The sequence below is a fragment of the Microtus ochrogaster genome, unplaced genomic scaffold (assembly GCF_000317375.1).
Source record: "Microtus ochrogaster isolate Prairie Vole_2 unplaced genomic scaffold, MicOch1.0 UNK4, whole genome shotgun sequence".
Classification (NCBI taxonomy): domain Eukaryota; kingdom Metazoa; phylum Chordata; class Mammalia; order Rodentia; family Cricetidae; genus Microtus; species Microtus ochrogaster.
This window is the reverse complement of record NW_004949102.1, coordinates 15,428,906-15,435,879: the sequence shown is the minus strand read 5'-3', so window position 1 is coordinate 15,435,879 and position 6,974 is coordinate 15,428,906. Positions and strand designations below refer to the sequence as shown.

Here is a 6,974-nt window from a genome sequence, read left to right as displayed (position 1 = left end):
TAGTAATGGTTGCATGAGGTGGCACCATGGCAATGAATGTGTGAAGCAGCCATGTCAAATGAGTGATCCGCGGAACAGAGATCCATGTGTGCAGGGTTCTTCCTGCACCGGCACCACCCTGAGATCCATGTGTGCAGGGTTCTTCCTGCACCGGCACCACCCTGAGAACAGAAACAACCTCCATGGATTGACACAGCCCTCCAAACCTAGGGAAGCCAGGGCAGTGTGCTTCTTGTCACAGCAGCTGCCAAGATGATGCTGCCAGCCTTGGGGGGGAGCTGCTGGGGAGCTGCATTTGGCAGTCACTCCTTCTAGAAATACGTAGTAAGTGCCTTCCATGCCCCTGGCACTGGCAATACAGCCATGACACAGGGGAGGAATACTCACTGCCTGTGCCTGGAGGTTGCCCCTGCCTTGCCACATACCAAGACTGCTCAGACCTCTTGTGGGAAGCCCCCAGCTCTGTCTTTCCTCTCCCAATTTGCCCTTCTTCATATCCTATGTACACATTTCATGTGGTACAGCTGTACTGTCTGCATGAGGCTGCCTCTGACTAGACAGTGACCTCTAAAGGAGCCCCAGAGTTTGGTTTATTGTTTGATCTTCTGCCCCCAGCATAGTGCCTGGCACATAGTAACACTGAATAATAGTGGCTCACAGCTGAATATTTGAATAAGGGAGGGAGGGAGTACAGCTGAAGCCAAAGCCCGATTTTGAATGACTACTGGCCAGAGAGTGCTTCATGAAATAGTGGACGCTTTGACAGCCATTGAGCATGTGTCAGAGAAGCGGAACAGAAAGAAACAAACTTTAGAAGTGACTTGTGAGCCTCCATGAGCTCAGAGCCTTGTTGTTTAACAGCACGGGAACAAGGTATCTGCAGAATCACAGCAGAGTGGACTCTGCAGAATCACAGCAAAGTGGACTCCTATTCCCAAGAATTGCTGGCAACCAAGGAGAGGAGTGGCTTTTTTTCTAATAAATTTTATTGACTATTCTTAGTACTGTGTATGCAGTATCATACATGTGAAGATCAGGGGGCAATTGTGTGTCAGTTTTCTCCTTCCACCTTTACCCTGATCCCAGGGTCAAATTCAGATTGCTATAGGCTTGCATGGCAAATACCTTTACCTGCTGAGCCACCTCACTGGCCTGGGAAGTATCTTTCTTTCCCGAGGATTCAAATAGCTATTGAAAGAGCAGCCCCAGTGTATGTAGCTTGGAGTCTAAAATAAACGAGACACAGACCTTGTCCTTACAGATTTAAAACAGGACAGATAGGCAAATAGCAGAATTTATTCTTTTATTGGAAACTATAATTTAGTGAGGCATGTGGTACACACTGTTAATCCTAACACTCAAAAGATAGAGGCAGGTGAATCTGTGAGTTCAGTGCTGGCCAGAGCTATCGTGAGCTAGCCAATGAGCCACCCCCCCCCAATATAGAATTTTTAATGTCTTGTTGAGATATAAGAAATGGTTTCCATTTTCTTAGGTGCAATTTCTTTTAACTTGTATATTTAAAGGATTTATGTTGCCCCAAATAATCACAGGGAGATTTCTTTAGGATGGCTCTTTGGGGGTAGCAGATGCTCAGTTAATATCTCTTGGAGCAGTCTGCCATTCATGTTTACATCTTGATCTACGAGTGTAGTCAGCAGTCGCAAAGTGAGCAGCATATGTTTGAGTAGGGAGGATTGGAAGGGGTGGGGAGCGGGGAAGATAGATCAGAAATAGGTCTCGTGTGTGGGACTTACTCTTTGAGATGTGAGGGGTGGGGAGCAGGGAAGATAGATCAGAAATAGGTCTCATGTGTGGAACTTACTCTCTGAGATGTGAGGCAAGGCTGAAATCGAACGTAAGAGATCAGTTAGTGACTGCAGTAGAGGGGTGGGCTGAGGAATGCTTGTCTTAGCTAGGGACTAAAGTGGGTTCTGAGCTGTGTGCAGCTTTGTGGTACAGTCTAGTGACCTCCTCTGTAGGGACAGTGATCCTCCCCTCTAAAAAAAAGAAGGCTTGGACTAAATCTCTGGACTCCTAGCCCTACAAGACCTTGGTACCACTTTCACTTTTCCACACTGCCACCTTTCTTGCTGTCCATTGTTTTTAGCGTCTGCAGCTGAGCACGGGCTGCTATTGCACATGCCCCTTTGGGCCTCAGTGCCTGCTCATCGCTGGTTGAGTCTCCTGCAGCGGTGCACAGGCTTAGTTCCTTGTGAAGACTCCCCTTCACTCTCCTTTGTCTGCAGTGCCTCAGAACTCCCAGCCTGACTCATGTTTTCACACTTTCTTATATTTAATCAAGGTTTATTCAATCAACACATCTGTATTGATTGAGTGGCTACTAAATGCCGAGCACTGTGCTACCCTCATGGGCTTGGTAGAGGGAGAGAGACAGGAGGAAGGTTATTGGTGAAAGTGCTGTAAAGTGACATTTATGGCACTGGAGATGGAGACTAACTGGTGTCAGGGGAGGTCTGTCTGTAGCGGTGACAATTAAGCAGAGATGTGAAGGATGTGGAGGCAGCTGTTGGAGAGCTGTGGGGCAAGCACAGAAGCAGAAGCAACTACATTACCTGAAGGCTGCAGGCCCACAGGTGCTTAAGGTGTTCTGGAAGTCGAAAAGAAACTGCTGGCACCAGAGCCTATTGAGCTCGGACAGTGATTTGAAGTGACAGTGGAAGGGCAAACTGGGTCCTTAACTGGGGAGGGTGGTGTTCATATGTTCTGAGTGCTGCGAGAGCCTCTGAGGACTTGAAACACGTGGCTATTGGAGCCAGCGCCAAGTGAAGCAGTCGCTGGGGCCAGAGAAGTGCCAGGGGAGAAGAGGAATAGGAACTGATTTGAGGTAGACTTTGGCTGTGGGCACACGGAAGAAGTGGGTGGTGGGGGGAATAAAGGGAAAGGGGAATAGGAGACCAGTCCTGGGTGGGGGTGGGAATGTTGGATCCATTTAGTAGAATGAGGAAGACAGAGGAAGAACTGTGAGTTTTGACATAACTGTGATAAAGCATATGAGGTTCCAGGCTGTCAGATATGAGCCCGGAGCGGGAAACACAGTTCAAAATGAGACTGAGATTTAGATGTAAAATTTAAACCTCTAAGGGCTAGCACGATTGCTCTGCAGGTTTCCTAGTGCTGCAAACAAGGACCACAAAATGCATGGCTTGACACAGCAGCTACTTTGTTGCTGTTCAGGAGCCCAGAAGACCAAAGTCAGGATGGTAGCCCTGCCTTTTTGTGGCTGTAGACATGAAAAACATCTAGCATGGCACATATCATATCTCAACCGCCCCTACTTTGGAAAAGTAGCTCCTCTTTTTCATGTGCAAGGCTGCTTGACTTGTGGCACATAAATGCAGTCTTTTCAGTATCTGTGCCCAAATTTCCCTATCCTGATAAGGACATCAGTCATTGGATTAGAACCCACCCTCTATGGTACAGCTTCATCTTAACTAATTATACTTATAGCAACCCCATATCTAAATAATTAAGATTTCAATATACCTTTTTGTAATACTGGAGAGTGAGCTGAGAAACTTGGGCTTGCTAGGTAAGCACACGACCCCTGAGCTGTATCCCCAGTGCAGCATACTATTTATGTTGAACAAAAAAATCTTGATAATCACTTGGAAATGAACAGAAGGAAAAGAACAGGGGACATGAAGCAGTTGGATGAAGGAGGAGAATGTTCTAGCAAAGGGTATTAACAGGTAAGAAATTTGGGTATGGTAAAGTGGCCCCTAGAAAGCTAGGGAAAGCTATTGGAAAGCAGGAGCAATAGGCAGTTGTATAGGAGAAAGGCAGCTCTCCAATCCTAGAGCTGAGATGCTGGCCAGTGTATATGACAAGGCCATACTAATCTTGGTAGTATGGGCTCGTGAGTGTAGACACATCTGAAGCCCACCAGGAAAAGTTACAAAGTCAGTATGTTGTGAAGAGGGAGGAACTCTAGGAGGCCATTGCTATGAGAAATGGTGTGTGGAGGAAGCAGATACTCCAGCTAACACAGAGAGAAGGATTGAGGAAAGATGTGTGTTTGAGGTTTGCTTACATTTGTTTACTTTGTCCTTGCATTCTGTTTTGTTTTACCAAAGTAGGCGCTGCTGAGGCATGGTGTGTGCTGTGTTAGATGCTCTCTCATGTCTGTTTATATGGCTCATGTTTTCTACTCTTGTCCCTTGTTTCAGTGTTGCCTTTCTACCCTGGAAGGCCCTTCATAGACAGACCTGGTTTCTGTTTCTTTTGTCTTCATTCATCCAGCCAGTGCTTAAGTATATAATCGTTATGGTCAAAGCAAAAAAATATTCTGCTGTATGTACATACCATAGTACCATGAGTGGCTGCCATTTCCTTCTCCTCTAGACTGAGAAAGAACAACATTCACAGGCTCTGCTCATATAGGCAGTTGCAGAAATCTATATCTGGTGTTTCTTACCAAAGGACATCACCAAAGTGTCTGCAGAGCATGCCCCGATGTTTATATCATTCATAGCCCTAGGAACAGAGGCCTGATTGAGAGATTGGAAGCTGTCAGCATGGAGGCCACAAGAACCAGTCAATTAACTTGACAGGAATTGCCCACTGTCAGATGTAGGGAAGACTCTAGGGAACTAGACACACCTGTTCCTGACACGGGGGCTGGAGGCTGGGATGTGATGCATCCAGACACAAGGACCATAGCTGGCAGGCTGCTGAGGAAAGCCTGAGTAAGAACTCTTTTGGACAGACCTGAACCCACATGTGACTCTAGAACAGAAAGGAGGAAGAAAAGCAGCTTGTAACACTCATTTTTCTCTGATATTCTTTTCAAGCATCCCCTTCCTAAGAGATGTGATTTTTTTCTTAAATGAATAGACTATCTCCAAAGGCATCTGCCAGCTATCTCATTAGTTACACATCATGAGAAATAGGTTTGGGAGTCCTGGACTAGGGTCTCCAAGATACAGGTGACTTAGGCAGGTGATGGGATCAAAGCTCATCGAGGTGGGCATACATTGTAGAACAGGCACAGGCATCCCCAGCTTGTGGATGTTAGTGAGCACGAGCAACCTCAGTAGCCCACACACATAGGTACCAACTGCACTAAAGCAAACAAAGGCTGAAGGGGGAGGGGCTGGCAGCTGCTTCTAACAGGGAATGAGTGGGGACAGGAATACCTTTTAGATGGCATCAAGGCAATTTTGTTCCTAGTGGTGATGTTCCTCTGTTCTAACCAACTCTCCCTCACCCTTAAGAAATGCCTAAGACAGTTTACTTAGAAGTGACTTCATTTGGCTCCCAGTTTTGGAAGTTCCAGTATAAGGATTGACTGAGGCAGGACACAGGCAGGAGTATGTAGCAAAGCAAACCTTTCATACCACATGGGAAACACTCAGGGGTAAGTGACCCACAGTCTCTTACAAGGGCGTATCCCCAGTAAAATTTCCACTAGGTTCAAATTGCTAAATATTCCACCTCCTTCCAATGGTGCCACGCTGGAGACCAACCCCTAAATAAATACACAGGTCTCTGGGAGGCATTCAATATCCAAACTGTAACACTCTTCTTGCTACTCAGAGCAACCGTAGTAGCACCACAGAAGCACACATATATCTGAAAAAAACCAAAACTTTGCAGCAAAACACCTGGGATTTTGTTTTTCAGTACTATTTCATAGGGGAGATAACTCACTTGGTAACCTGAGTTAATCTCCAGGACCCCTGTAATAAAAGCCAGAAATGAGCCAGGTAGTGGTAGTGCACACTTTTAATCCCAGCACTCAGGAGATAGAAGCAAGTGGATCACTGCAAATTCAAAGTCAGCCTGAGCTACAGAGAAAGTTTCAGGATAGCCAGGGCTACACAAAGAAACCCCATCTCAAAAAAAAAAAAACAAAAAAAAACAAAACCCAGGAATAATAGTGTATGCTTGTAATTCCATCACTAGGAAGACAGAGACAGGCAGCTTCCCTAGGGCTTGTTTCCCAGCCAGCCTTCTTGGTAAGTTCCAGGCCAGTGAGACAGCCTGGGTAGCTCCTAAGGACTGAAACCCAAGGTTGTCCTCTGGCCTCCATATACACACACATGGTAGCAATTAAGGGCAAATCTAAAAAGAGGTGACGATGGCTGTTTTATAACCAAAAAGTATTGCGCTAGAAGGAGAAGATGTGAGGCTGATAGAAGTGGTTTCATTGCTACCTCCTTTCCTTTACCCCAGCAAGGAGAAAAGTGACCAAACTTGCAGAAAGACCCTTGGCTCTTCACTCCCACCCCAACTTCTAAAGTGTGGCACAGCAGTGCTCCTGACATGGCTCTGTGGCATGGAAACCTCGTAGAGGAAGCAGGTTAAGCTAATGCATTTCATTATCAACACAATGCACTGAGCACATTCAAAGCAGCTCAACTGTAGTTATCCCTCAAACCCTGAGCTTGTCTCGTACCAAAGCATAGTATTACCTAGTCAGGACAGGTGCTTAAAACAGAAGGTATAGGTGCTGAAGAGATGGCTGGTGCACTTCCAGAAGACCCAAGTTTGGTTCCCAGAATCCATGTTGAGTAACTCACAACTGCCTTTAACTCCAGCTCCAAGGGACCTAGTGTCCTCTTGTCCCTCAAATACACACACATGTACATTAATAAAACTTAAAAGAAGGTATATTTTGTAGTCTGGTTTTGGATACCAAATACATGTGCACTTACTTTCCTCTTTAAAATTTCTTTGAAATTTCTAGGATGTGACCTTGTCTGTCATTTGCAGGGACATTAGGTCCTACAGTCAGAAGTGATCTGTTTGGTGGGTTTATAATGGAATTCTGGTTGGCTCTTAAGATGGTCTATCCATGAATGGGGTTCTACAGTTGTAACACTGAAGAACTTTCATGGAGATTAGCCACTTAGAAACTGGTGGGAAGAGTAATAGCAGTGTTCCTTTGAGGAACTGTGACACAGATGCCTGAAACAAAGACCATGAAGAATGGTTATTGGCCTTAACTG

At 45.7% G+C, this 6,974-nt stretch overlaps 1 protein-coding gene across 4 annotated transcripts in view; it reads left to right on the top strand.

Moving 5' to 3' along the window:
* Window positions 1-6,974, top strand: part of Hipk2 (homeodomain interacting protein kinase 2) — a 195,630-nt gene that overhangs the window by 129,675 nt on the left and 58,981 nt on the right. The gene's annotated exons all lie outside the window — the stretch shown is intronic.